The sequence below is a fragment of the Anser brachyrhynchus genome, assembly GCF_964034855.1.
Source record: "Anser brachyrhynchus genome assembly, chromosome: 2".
Classification (NCBI taxonomy): domain Eukaryota; kingdom Metazoa; phylum Chordata; class Aves; order Anseriformes; family Anatidae; genus Anser; species Anser brachyrhynchus.
In genome coordinates, this window is record NC_137695.1 from 119,893,925 (window position 1) to 119,908,464 (window position 14,540).

General features: G+C 38.0%; 1 long non-coding RNA gene across 1 annotated transcript; it reads right to left on the reverse strand.

Moving 5' to 3' along the window:
- Positions 1 to 4,564: 4,564 nt before the first annotated feature.
- On the reverse strand, positions 4,565 to 13,593 carry LOC308190156. Its single transcript, XR_013946941.1, has 4 exons — positions 12,911 to 13,593; positions 11,856 to 12,061; positions 8,322 to 8,509; positions 4,565 to 5,356 (listed from the first exon to the last, which is right to left on the reverse strand). It is a non-coding gene; the product is annotated as an uncharacterized lncRNA (long non-coding RNA).
- Positions 13,594 to 14,540: the final 947 nt, after the last annotated feature.

A 14,540-nucleotide genomic window follows, 5' to 3' on the forward strand; every position in this document is an offset into this window, starting at 1 on the left:
TCTATCTAGCAGAGTTCCTGATGCAGGGTAGTTCTCTGGAATATTTCCCTGTTCTGATTTCAGAAGCCTGAGCAATGCAACTTCTACCACACACCATTCTTTTGGATCCAGAATGCGTTTTTTCTTTTAGTAAGTGACATCTTACCATTCTTATTTACACTTACATATAAGAGGGAAAACAATGTTTTTGGGTCTTGGAGCTACTCCACGGCTTTAACTTGTGCTCAGAGAGCTTTCCTCCCACAGAGCCTGCTCTCCACCTCGAGACATCCCAAGGATCAAATTAAAGAGCACAGCATCTCGGGCCCAGTTCCTGTTCCCTGGAAGTGCTACTTCCCTGGAGCCACAGTACCAGATTACTGCTCTTTGCCCAGACACTCCAGGTTGCTAAGACCCATGGGGAAAACCTCTATAAAGTTTAGAATATAATCTCTCTGAAGCAGGCATTTTATATCTCTGATCACACATCTGTGCTGCTATCACAAACATGAGACTCACTGAAAGCTAAAAACATACTATAGCCCAAATTAAAATAATCATAAAACTCTATTACAGACAATTCATTGCATAAGCAGTCAAACCACAGATGGCATTTGCATTTTCACCTTCAGAAAAAAAAAATCTAATTTTATTTCAAATAAAGCTAATACGAAGCTTAAGAACAAACTTAGCTAAACATGTAATAATGAAGATTATTTGTATTTTCAAATTAATCCTTTCTACATTGCCATTTTCTAAAAGTATTATTTTGGACAATCAAGCATACTGCATTTCTATATCTGATAAGTGGTGAAAGCCTCTAAATCTTTTGAGAGCATTTTCTTGTATCTGCAGACCAGCAGAGCCCTGTCTGTTTTTCTCTGTATGTTTTCTAACAACCATCACTGGATTACAAAGGGTTAAGAATATCATAATTTCTAGCTAGTCTTCTGCCCACTGTCACCGTGAGGTTTTTTTGATGTTACATTTTTCAAGGTTTGTACCTTGTCTGGAACTTTCCAACCCCCTTCCCACCCTCATTTGCATTTTTTCAATTTGAATGTGATTTTACAGTGTTTTGTCACCAACTCTAATCTGTCTAGGTAGCACTGAGCTATTCTTTTGATCTGAATGCCTTTTACATTCTGTTATACCTGTGGATGTGTTGCAAACATACTCTTGTTAGAAGGATATTTTCAAAAGACCTGCGTGCTCCAGCTCTGAGCTAAGTTACTCAATATATGTTACATAACACTGTATATATCTCTATATAAATACATACATAGAGATTTAAAAGGTTTTAAAAATGGGAAGCTTGACTGCCTTTTTCCAGCACATTCAGTAAGCTACCAGTCTCCGAGGTCTAGGACTGTCATTCTGGCACCTTCCATAAGTCTCAAACGTAAAGTCTCCTCTAACAAATCTAATACATCAATTCAGAAATAAAAGGGATATTAAAGCAATCAAATGGGTTTGGAGCCTACTAAATTGCCTTTTAAACTAAGAGTCTAATTTTATCTGTGTCACCTCAGTTTGCAATCACATAAGCTGATACTCAGGCTTTGTATGAGTTAATTTTGCCTGTGAATTTTGCTTCATCTTTCTGCCTTCAGCTCAGAAACTGGATAAAATCAATGCCACGTTTCAGAGTTTGCGGCTGGCTTGATGCTGTTAGCTGACAACAAAAAACAAGATTTCCCACATGCTGCAGAGGGACCCATAGCAGGGCTGACATGCTGCAGGCACCACGTCACCAAGCCGGGTTCCTGAACCCACAGCGGACATCCTGAGCCAAGCAGAGATTTGCACAGCATCAGCCTGCGCTGTCCTCAGGAGCAGCAGCTCTCAACCAGCTCTGCCTCCAATGTCCTGATCGCAGGGCATCAGAAGGACTTTCGGGGCTGTGACTGTTCAGATAGGCTTTAGGAAGATGAGGAAAGGTTAAGTTAATTCCCTGCTGGGCAGGTATCTCCATTACTGTTAGTTATTAGCTCTGTCAATGTAAATTAAATGTTTTCATTCTGTTAGTCCTAGTCTGTTACTTAAAATTCATTATGAATATTTTATAAAGTGTTGTTTTTTTGTGGCAAGTTGTTTATTCATCACACACATAGAGCTTTGAGAAGTTACATAACCAAAACGCACATATATACACACAGACATATATACATGTACATATTTACCTGGAGGGGGTGCGTATCCAGCTGTTCAGCCCGGGCTTCTCAGGCCACAGGGAGAGCCAAATTTAAGAGCAAAGCCCCCCTAAGACACCTAGAAGAGGTTCTTGCCAGTGAAACATTTCAGAATCATTCAACCACATGCTGCTCAAAGCCAGCATTTCTGGGGAAGCTCACAGGTGAGCAGCCTCCCAGCCAAAAGTGAAAGAGGAAGACAACAAGAGTGGCTTTTGTCTGAACAGCTAAAAACTTTGTGCTGACTTAAATACCCCATGAAAGGTCCTGATACCCTCAAACTGGAATAGGGCTGTAGAAGTAAGTCCCAAGTCCAAGTTTCCCTTGGACATAAAATAGCAGTTTCCTCTGAAGCACTATTTTAACCCAATACTTTGGTGCACAAAGCTGAAGTGATAATATTAGATGTACTACATTTCAAATATTAAATAGATTAGTCTGTAAATTCCCAAGAGGCAGACGCCTGCAAAAATGTGTTTTCCCTGTTTCTTGGGGGTTCAGTATAAGGTTGCACAGTCACCCACACACAGAGCAGAATTAATTCACCAGTCACTCCATTCCTTTTACCTTCATTATTACTGATTACAGCATTCAATTTTAGAACCAAGTCTGTCAGTTCTGCAGAGCTATTTCTACTTGATCCTGACCAGAAGAGTGCTGAAAGGGAGGAGTTAAGGTAATAAATATTGTTATTCTCACTTAAAAGTGCATGCACAACAAAGTAAATTTACATTAATGTCACTGAGAACTGTTAATTTCCTAGGCCATTTCTAGAGCTGGTGTAAATTGAAGTTGCTCATTTGAAAACAACTGAAGCTAGAGGGTAGGTTGCTCCTTTGAAATGACGGTGATTTATTCCAGCTAGGAATCCAATATAAACTAGAATCTGAAAAAAAAAAAAAATCAGTTACTGAAAAAAGTGTTAGCTTATATAGAACCTGCTCAATAAAATGCATTTGCCTTAAGACAAACACATTTCCAAGTGCTTGTTTACAGAAGTACCTGGTCTGCATGGAGCTAAGAAACATTTGTTTCTGACTAACGATGATACACGGAGCTGGCTGCAGCCTTCTGCTCGTACTGTGAATCTCCTGCTCCATAGTCACTTCGCATAGGAGCAGGTGTACTCCCATCCCTTGTCCAGCTCCAGGTCAATCTGCACCACCAGAATTTTATCTCAGGTGCACTGTGGCAACATTGAAGAAGCCAGCTAAAAGCAAGTGGGATCACACTAACCATTTACCACACCACAGGGCCTGATTTTTAGGCACACTGGGCACTAGTTGCCCCAAGTAAACACAGAAGTCTCTTGTGTAACCAGGTGTCAGTGTCTCTGAGCTTGTCCCCTTTTATTTTCAATTAAGTACCCTGTTTTAAATTGTGGGAGAGCACAAAATGCTGCCCATATTTCCCGTTACAGGCGCTCTGGTCCTCCCACAGCCACATTTTTCAGTCTCCTGCTTATGAAGAGACAGGCTGAGCAGGGAGGTTGGACTAGATAGCCTCAGAGGTCCCTCCCAACCTGAGCAATTTGGTGACAGTGACGACACATGCCACCACACAAACACAGCCCATGTACACTCACTGCTTGATCAGCAGCCAGATCCAGTGCTGGCCTCCCCCCAGGGTCTCAGAAGGAAAATTTCCAACTGTGACCCACCATTAATTGTGCTTTTCCAGGCAATTTTTGGTCTAACATCTGATCAACTATTTCCTCAATCACCTTGCCATGATTTTGTCTAGTCATCATCTCCAGCAGCCTTATTTATCTACTGTTAGTTTGGAAAAATTACATTAAAGGTCAATAGCTTCCTTTTGGGTTGTATCAACTCCTTATAGCTAAACAGTGAGTTTTGTAGGCATCACTATCAGGCTTTGGGTTTTGAGGGAATGCTGAAAAGACTCCTCCACTCAGATCAGCTTCTCAAATGTCAATCATCATCTGGAAGAAGTTCAAGATTTGTATTTTTTTTCCACATTTCAATGCAAATCTATTCCTTACCATCTTGACCAAATGTATACAGATGTGTGCAATACAAGATTGCACGCAATGGGAAGCATCACTGAGACAGATTGTGCTAACTACAGATTAAGTCACAGTCCAGTCAGCTGTGCAGTGTTAGTAACATATCCCTCTGTTTTCAGGTCAATAACAAAAAACACAAAGACTCCATTATGCAACACAAGAGGAAAAAAAAAAATCTGAAAAGAAACAGCATCTCTAAAGGTCAGTTATTGCACCCATCAAAAGAACCGTGGCCAGTGGCTTGCCATCCTATTGTACTATCTCACAGAGAACATGAGACTACTAGGAAAAAAATAATAAGATTAAATTAAGTTAAATTTTAAAAAAAAGCAATAATGCAAGAAATTGTATGATAGGACATCACAAAGAGGGACAGTCATTTTTACAAAACTGACTTTTCTTTTTCTAAAGAAAAAAGGGGTCGAATATAGTGAATCAATATTTTAGCCCAGAAGTAGTTTGTGATTTTTGGAGAACATTTCTGGAATAAGAGACTAATTTCTAATGAATAAACCTGATACTTTAGGGGACAAATATAGATATAGATCTATTTAATCTTATATTCATATATTTACCATTTTGGGGAGGGGAAAAAATTAGAGGAAAGGGTCAGCTTTCTGTTTTGACATGCTACAGCACTGCCATGGTTGAACTGGAAAATGCTCCTTTTTCCTAGAAATATTGTAACTCTGGGTGCAATAAACCCAACAGGCTAGTGAGCAATAAACAAAAGTATTTGTTATTAGCTTGTGTTCTTCCTTTTATTGAGTCTCATGTTTCTTTGCCAGAAAGAATATTATTTGTTTTCTTCCTTTACCTCCCAAAGGTCTTCAAATCTGTTTTTTTTTTATTCCTCCATTACACTTTCACGTTTATCTAAAAAAGCATAATTATATATACATAGACATCCACATGTAGATTGAGAGACAATTTTTATATAATATACATAATATGTTAATAATTTATAACCAAGTCGTATTAAATACAGAACACTTTTTTTTTTAAGGCATGTATATGTTTAAAAGCTTGTTTGCAAAAAGATGCATGGCATCAGCATTCAGAGTTGTTGTGTACTTCAGAGTTTCAGTCCACTGTCTTGTGGCTGAATTTCCTGTTGCTCCAGTTCAAACCATTTCTTCACTTCCTTTCACTTCCAGTGCTATGAATAAAGAAAATCATCGTGATTTATCATTTAAAGCTTCTTTAAGAGGTCTCCAATTTAGAAACACTGTGCAAATGCTAGAAGTTTTGTATAACAAATAACAAACCCTCCCAAAATTTGTAACCAACAAAGATTTTGTAGCCAGGGAAAGACTGAGTTTCTTAGAAATACATTCCCAAGCCTTGTGTTGGGTCAGCTCTTCAAGATAATTTGGAAACCATTTGCCAATTTCAATCAACTTTGTCACTGGAAGAGATACATAAAGGCACATCTCCATATAGAGCTCTGTAAAATGTGGAGGGAAAGAAATGAGCCCAAATGAGAATAATTACTGAAGGAAGGGAAGTGCCGCTCAGTACAGACAGTTCAGTGAGATTAGCTCACCAAGCACTTTTTCTTTTCAGCAGTTATTTGTTACTGTTCTTCTCTTTACCTGTTTGTTTTTCTGCTGGTTCTCCTCACTCCTCTTTACAAACAAGGTTTTATACAGGAATTTTAAAATTTGAGCCTCCAGATAAATATGTGCTCAGAATTTTTTTCTCAGTATGTAACTCGCATACATTTTTAATTTTACAAAGTGCACATATTTGAAAAAATAGCAGTGGGCTTTTTCAGTGGATTTAGCTGACTTTATTAGCTGTGGGAAGCAGCAGAGTAGCTGCCTCCGGCAACACAGAAAGGAGCAGATGTTGCACCAAGGAAGGGAGGTTATTTTCCTTTTTATATTCGACATCTGCTTTAATCTTCTTTGACCTGTTGAGTGATTAAGCTCCAGAGAGACTGTCTGCACTTAGATGTTCCTGAAGACTCCTCTCTCTGGGAAGGATTCTGCACCTATTAGGAAGGATTTGATGATCTACCTATTTAGTAGTAACATCCTGCGTATAATTCTGCCACTTCTTTATTTTAAAAATAGCATGTTCCTCTTCTGTCAACTGATCACTGCTGCATGTGGAACAAGCAGCCCACTGCACTGAGCATTACCATATTATTCTGTTTTTACATCCTTTGCTTATAAATTTAAGTCAATAAGAAAAGCAGTCATAAATACACAGCATAAAGCATAAGACTAGTGTCTGTGCCTGTTACTATTATACAGTAAGTTTTTCATCTTGAAAATATTAGCATGTGAACACTAATGGAAGACAAGTGACCTTTAGTGACCCCTTTTAGTTGCATGGCTAAGTTTCATCTACAATGTCCTTCAAATGCAAATGCTGGGGTTGTAAGTGTTTGTAATGAGATGCTGGGTATCTATCTAACTTGCATTAGACACCTGAGTTTCAAATGACAAGAAAAAGTGTTGAAACACAGTTTAGCTTGACTACACATCTGCACCCCAAGAGCATCATCACATGAGGGATTTTGTTCACCTTTGAAAATGTAGTAGACAGCCTTAGAGCTAGTGCATGGTCAGAGTGATCATAGGGAAATTAGATCAGAATAACTGGATTGCTGTAAATTATCATACTCTTGCTAAATGTAAAATAACTTTTTCCAGTAAACAAGAGCTCTGAGTAAAAATACTTGGTTGTGGAAAGCTGCTCCTTCTAATCAGCCCTTGTCATTACACTGCTGGAGAGGTATGAACACAGACACACATATATATATATATATATATACACACATACATATATATATATCAATGACCTTTCTAGAGGACTGTGGACGGAACTGCAAAAAGAAAATATAGAAGTGGCTACTCTAACACAATTTTATCCTAAAAATTAAGGTCTGAGAGAAAGATAATTTAGATGTATGATAAAAAAGATATGTTGATGCAGAAGTTGAGGAATAATTATTGATATATTTCCAGCAGGAAGAAACTAAAAAATCTGAAGACAGACTTCAGCAGCCAGTCAAAATGAGTTATTTCCACTTAATCATTCACTACATTTCAACTGAGGGAACAGGGACTGTCTTCACAAGAGAGTTTAGTAGTTGGTCTGCCTCTAACAGATTTCTATTCTCCTGAGGAAAATGCATTTTTATAAACAGAGAAGTGAAACTTTGATAAATATTGTTCTCTCTCCAGATTATTTATTTTATGCTTCCTCATTTATAAATTTAAAGAAAATGTTGTAAATATAAACAAATATTTTCTAAATACTTGGTATTCCAGTACTGAAACAGACTTTATGAGAAGGACTGTACTAGTGTGTCATACAGAAGACAGGCAAGATTACTGCTGATCTCAGCTACAGAGGTCAGAACTACAATTATAACCCTCTGAAAATACCACTGGGTACAAGTTGTTTGGAGAACTTTCAATTTTAGCAGTTTCTAAGAGTAGTTTTAGAACCTCTACCAAAGTTTGTTCCCACCGTGTGTGTTGCAACCTTTACAAATAACTTGCTTATGACTTTAGATCACACTGGTATCTCCCAACACTTCAATTATCTTGAGCACATATAAGTGAAAATTAATTTGAACATTGTCACTGACAAAATCCCCAAGGCCACGACCTCTGCCCATACAGACAGCAAATGGGGAAGCCCAGCCAAAGCCTTCACAACCCACTGTGGCCAAGGGAGTTCACACAACTGCAGTGCCCGTTCAGAAATTCAGGTTATTTAGCTACTCTTTAAAAGTCATGTGCATACCAATGGCTACCAAGGGGTACAGGTAGCTGGGTGGCTGCTGCGCAGAACTGCAGGCTGTTGCCTCACCATCATATCCCAGCCCCATCAGCTGTAGCAGCTGGTGGTCATAAGCCAGATGTGAACAACTGCCCCACTGACAGGGGGCATTTTAGACATTGGAATAGGCTGCCCAGGGAAGTGGTTGAGTCACCATCCCTGGAGGTCTTTAAAAGACATTTAGATGTAGAGCTTAGTGATATGGTTTAGTGTAGGACTTGTTAGTGTTAGGTCAGAGGTTGGACTCAGTGATCTTGGAGGTCTCTTCCAACCTAGATGATTCTGTGATACGAGACCCACCCCTCCACATCTGCTACACCCACCTGTAAATCCAGTAGGCAGAAACTCCTCCAGCCCAGCAGACAAACTGGGGCAGCAACCCCCCTCTCAGGTGAACAGTTTGAAACAAATGTGCAAAATAGGCAATAATTTAAAAAAAGTCAGCGTGATTTTTGTTTTCTTTGATTGCTTCCAAAAGGACAAGGAGGCCATTCCCCAAGGTAGAGTTTGGCTGTGGAAAAGAAGCAGAGAAGCACAAACAATTTGTTACTGTGAAGGTAAACTGAAGGCAAAATAAATTCTGTCACATACCATAAGCTGGCCAAGTCCTCACTTCAGCACAAAAGCCTACAGCCTTCGCCCTTGTTACAGAGATGTGTAACAGTCATCTGCCAGCTTTTCCTTCTCACAGCCTCATATAATAAGGCTTTATTTATTCACACAAAATGCAAATTTAAAATTGAATTCAAACATTAAGAAAAATGAAGAGTCCACAGAGCTGAATGAGCATAACTCTAGGAAAAGGGGTAGAAACTAAGTGCACATGCTACAGTTTTAATTGCATAGTAATTATTTCCCTTTCTGTAACAACCAAGTCTGGACTAACAAACATCTGAGATTCTAATTATACTAAAAATATATTATTGATTTACATACATTGAGATGTGCTCCCTCTTTGTTCATGATCAGGATTTTGAGCAAGGCAGGACCAAGATCTAAGGTGTGCCACTCCTATAGTATACAGCCTTCACAGCTCTGTGCCACAGAGCCAAGTTCCCAGCAGTGAGCTGTTGGGTCAGGCTAGCAATGGTGACCTCTTTGACTTGGAAACATAAAGCATGATCTCTACCAGATTTAGGTTACAGGCAGAAGCAATATTTGAAATACCCAGCTCTCTTGATTTTATTTTCTTAGGGTATAAATGCCCCCCTTTTCTGAACACAAAATTTTATTTCCAATTTTTAAGTCCCTAAAAATCACAAGTCTCCACTGTGAATATTGTCAGAAGGCAATATTCATGTCTCAGTTTAAAATTTCATCTCATTCCCAAGACATCCTGCATAGAAAGGTATTCTATTACTGATTGCTACAGCTTTGCAGTTCCTGTCCAGGTACAAATCCTTCCCAGGACTGCAAATGCTTCAGCAAAACACAGGTCCTGGGATGTAATAAAATCCCTTGTTATGCTGTACCGTGTCATTTTTCCTTCATCCACATAACTCTCATATAATCTTAACATTAAGGTCAGGTTCTTTTTTCACTGAGCTAATGGTAAAGTAACTCCTTTATTCACATCATAATCATTACTAAAATTTACAAGGGCATGATTTGTACAGAAGAAAGTTTTCAGTACAAAGGCAGCCTATGTGTACAAAGAGAACCCAGAAACTTTGGCAGAAAGATAAGAGAAACCTTGAACAAGTATAACTTTTCATCAAGATACAATATTCTTATATACAATTATCTCCATGTCTTTCAAATAAGAAGGATTTTTTTTTTTTTAATAACACTCTATTTAGAGTAAGACATTAAATTCTTGGTAAATCACATCCCTCTATCCTGAGCCTTTAATCAGAGTCCTATCACACCTACCAGCCAAAATTATTGCGTATATCATACCCATCTTCTAACTGCTGTCAGTAGCATCAGTGCAAATCCTTCAAAATCTCAGTAATTGATAAGCTGGTAAATCTTCCAAGACATAAATGAAAACTGATGCAGTGCATGAAATCTCTTGCTATACAATTATGTATAGCACAGAGGACGTCTTTATGTTAACATCTTTAGCCATGCCTAATTTTAGCATCCAAAAAACAAATCTAGATAAAAATTCTGTCAGATAACTTCAGGATTTTCAGAGGGAGTTTGGTACATAAATTCCTTTGAAACTCAGATGCCTTAAGCACCGGGGAAAAAACTGTTTAAACCTTTAGGATTAATAATACGAATTGTGTTGACGGTACAGATTTCAAGGAGATCTTTGAAGATTAAAAAATAAAATCAGCTGCAGGTTTCTGCAGAGACTACTGAAGAAAAGTATAGTTGTGCCATGCTTCTTGTCCCTGGGGCCAAGTTCACTTGGGGCAGTAGCCCACAGCCACAGCAGCCATCTGCACAGCACTGCAGTCACAAATAAACTGGAGAGCAGGATGAGACTTTCAAGTGCCAGGCGGGGCACATTTCACATAAATAAATTAGAGGTATGCACTTGTATTTTGGAGATGTAGTTATGTGAGTGAGATGAATAAAATGAGTAATGTCTCACATAACTTCAGAGATAATTTACAAAAATATTTTTTTTTCTGAGAGACCACCATCAATTTTGAAATGTTTGTTATTTGGATAAGTGAGCTTCCAGACTGGGCAAAGGAATGTGCACGGCAGAAACCTGGAGAGGACCCAAGAAATGTGGCTGGTTTATTTTACAGTTCATTCTAAGTAGATATTTTTATAATTCGTCATTCTAAAAGAATACAGAAGGCTATTATTTATACTGATATCAATAAAAATGTGTAATTCTGGTTAGGATTAAAAGCGTTTATTAAATTTTCCACTGAAGCTTGTCATTTCAAAGGGAAGCTGCGCATGACAATCATATAGACAGTAAAATTCCATTTTCCAGAGTGATGAGATTTTCTAGCCACAAGACTTTTACAGCAGAAGCTACCTGTCTTTGTACATTCAGAATTGTCTCAAGACTGGCAGTTCTGTAGCAGGGATAACTGTGGATTTTGACAAACTGCATCTTGTTCAGATTTTTCTGCCATGTCTTTCCCAGACCACTAGGACTGGGACCACCATAACTCATGGAGAATGAGAAGGACAAGCTTGGAGCAGGCAGTGCAAAGAGGGAGATGAAATTCAGAGGTCTCCTGCTGTGACTCTGCATTACCTGTTAACTAGAGACACTATTCAAACCAGGGTTTGTTGGATCCAGTTCCACACTATGCTCATTTACATTGGTTTCCCTCATTAAGATGAGTTAACACTCTGGAAGTCTCAAGAAAATTACTTGGATGTTGCAAATCTAGTTTAATACACCACCTCCACATCAAGCCAGCAGCTTGGGTGTACTGAGACATTATCAGATTTCCCTTATACATTACATTGACACCACAATGTTGTCCTGCAGCTGTATTTTGTAGGTACCTACTCTGTAGGCACAGCCCCGGGGGAGAATTTTGGTGCACATCCTAACTAAATTGGCCAAGAAAACATCAGAGAAACAGAAAGCCATCTTTAATTTCAGATCTTGCTCTAAAAATCAAGCCAAGTTGTGCTGATAGATCAAATTCACCGAATGCAAGATGTTCTAAAAATTAGCCCCAGTAGGTTTACATACACTTTGCTCTGGTTTGAGTGGGGACCCTAGTCCCTAGGGAATGTGACCCTGTAATGTCTTATGATAGTAAGAGGGAAGGCATATGTGGGATGCTGCAGATAAATCTTTTGCTGTTTATTCAAATCCAAGCAGACTTTTTTTTGGAGTAGGCTCCATATCACACAAAGGGTAGAGACTTCTTCCATTATAAAGCCACGTGCCAATGAAGCTCATCTTACCCTGGTGCCATACTGACCTGATGCTCCTCTGCTCAGCTGCAGACAGGTCTTCCCTGGTGCCAAGCTCAGCTCTCAAGCTTTAGTTTGCAGCTTTCAGAGCTGCTGAAGTCAACCACATCCACTCACCACAGGTGTTGTGGACATACTCCAGAGTCCTTCTTCCAACCTCCAGGAGCTCCTTCTGTGGGACTCAAAGGGCACACAGCTGTGGCCACGTACCTGGCTATAAAAACATGCAGCTGAATTAAGGTAGCTCTTTTGGTTGAGGTAACAAAACAGATCAACCTGGCAACATGCTACCAACAGATTTATTTTCTCTTCTACTCAAAACAAGGATCTCAAAACATAAAATATCAGTAAATCGAACAACAAATTAATTGCCGTACAGGAACACTTAGAAATAATAAAAGTACCAGGAATGCAGTATGATATTTTTTTACAATACTCATAATTTACACAGTTGGTATTTTGGGGAAGAGAAAAACTCTCCTTTCTTCTTTCGTTCAGTATGTTCCTGGAAGGGGATGAAATATTATTCTGCCTTCCAAAATAAAGGAATTTTGTCAAGTATGTTTGATACACAAAATAGTCTGATGACTTCTTCAGATTTTTTTTTTAATATTTTGAATAAAAGCAGTTCACCTGGAAGAGCCATAAGGCCTGATTTTATCCTAGATTAAATCACCTTTCTTGGCTTTGTCTACTATGGAGAAAAAGGGCAATTTGGTGTAAAAACATAACTTAGTCACTCTGAATCAGGCATAGATAGTACTTATTTAAAAACTAAATTAACATTTGGTGTTGTTTAGGGTTGGTTTGTTTTTAATTAATACTGCCCACGGTTTCCCAAGAATTCTGAAAGATTTTCCCCATGAAATGGGTGCTGCAATTATCACCGGAGGAACAATAGGAGCAAATACACAGCTCCAAATACACAGCAAGGCAACTTGAATCACAAAGATCTTTCAGTATAGCAAGCACTATAGCTATGATACGACTAAAACAGGAGTGATTTTCTATGTATATAATGCTCACCCTATTGGAAAAGAGAGATGAAAACCAAAATCTATACCTGTATTCAGTGCCCTCAAACAGGGATATCACATAGGGATGAAATATTGTCCACCTACTCCTCATATAAAGTCTTGGAAAATGTGAAGTACAAGCAGTTATCTTCACCACATCTTGGCAATTACACAAATGTCAGAGTGATTTGAAGAAGAAATAACAGAAGAAGCCGCCAACCCTGGGGAGTTTTTTTCCTCAGTGACAAATTAAGGATAATGAGAACAACAAAAGCCATAATAACTAGGAAATACAAAGTAGTTCATATAAGAATATCTTATTTTCCAGATCCAAACATTCAATATCAAAAATGCCAAAACTTAAATGATCTACATCATTTCCAGGTAGGCCTCCTGGGGACCATATTCATGTGTTTAAGTAACTTAATTATCCTCTGGATGTCTGATTTATCTGGTGAACAAGATGAAGAAATTGTTTCGAGAGCAGCAAGTGTGCTACATACGGAGTTTGACTGGCTGAAACTATACTGATGATTTTTGCAAAGATGATATTTCTACCACAAGGTCTGTTGTGAAAGGTCTGTGTAAGCAAAGTTTTATCTGTACTTATAATAAGCAAAATAAGACACAAGTGCTTTATAGACAGTCTAATTTATCTTCCAGACAGAGAGGTAAATTACTCTGAAACAATATATTTAAGTCCAGACAAAATAAAATAACCAACTCTCCACAATTGGTTGTAAGTTCCTACAGCTGTTTCTAGAAAAAAAAAAAAAGAACAGAAAATGGCATTTTTCTTACTACAATTTCATCTCACTTATTTTAACTTAAAAATACATCATTACATCCTGTCAATTTCCCTGTACATACAATGATACTGATCAGAGATCACAGTCATATCTGGATCAGTACTGTTCATATGAGTGATTAAAAGACTGTTACTAAAACCTCAAGGAGAATAAGACCTGATTAAAAAAGTAAAAAGCAATTCAGTTTAAGAAATACTTCCAAAGAAAATTGTGTTTCACAATCTGTAGCACTAATATTTTTGTTTCTAAAAGTAGGAAACTCAGGCGTCGTGGTACACTTAGCACACGTACAGCCAACACTTTAACTGCAGAAAACAGGAAAGCACATTAGCAAAAGCAGTATATCAAACAACTAAAAGTACTATTTACTTAACCATTCATTCCACATTCTAAAGGCAATGAACAGCAATTAGATATCATTTCTGCTAGCTGCCCTCCTAGTGTATGGAACCTGATGTGGAATTTATGGTTTTGAGACTCAGCTGCTGAAGCAGTTTAAACCCAGATCCTTCTGAATACAAGGAGACCAGTAATATAGTGAAAATACGAAAAAAGAAAAGCAGAATATGCAGGAAAAACAGAAAGAAAAAAAAAATAATAATCTGATGACATACCATCACATTGTCTTCTCATAAACTAATTCCTGGCAAAACGCAATTGCTTCATTCCTAGTATTTCAAACTTTTCTATTTCTTTATATATATATATATATATATATATATAAAATTTCCACTGCCATTAATTCAAATTTATAATTATGTGTTTTGTTGTATGTGTGTGTATATTATTATTATTATTATTGTTTCCTTTAATTACAACAGGATGAAAATCATGTTTCTTTTATAGTTTTCTCTGAGCATTCAGTAAT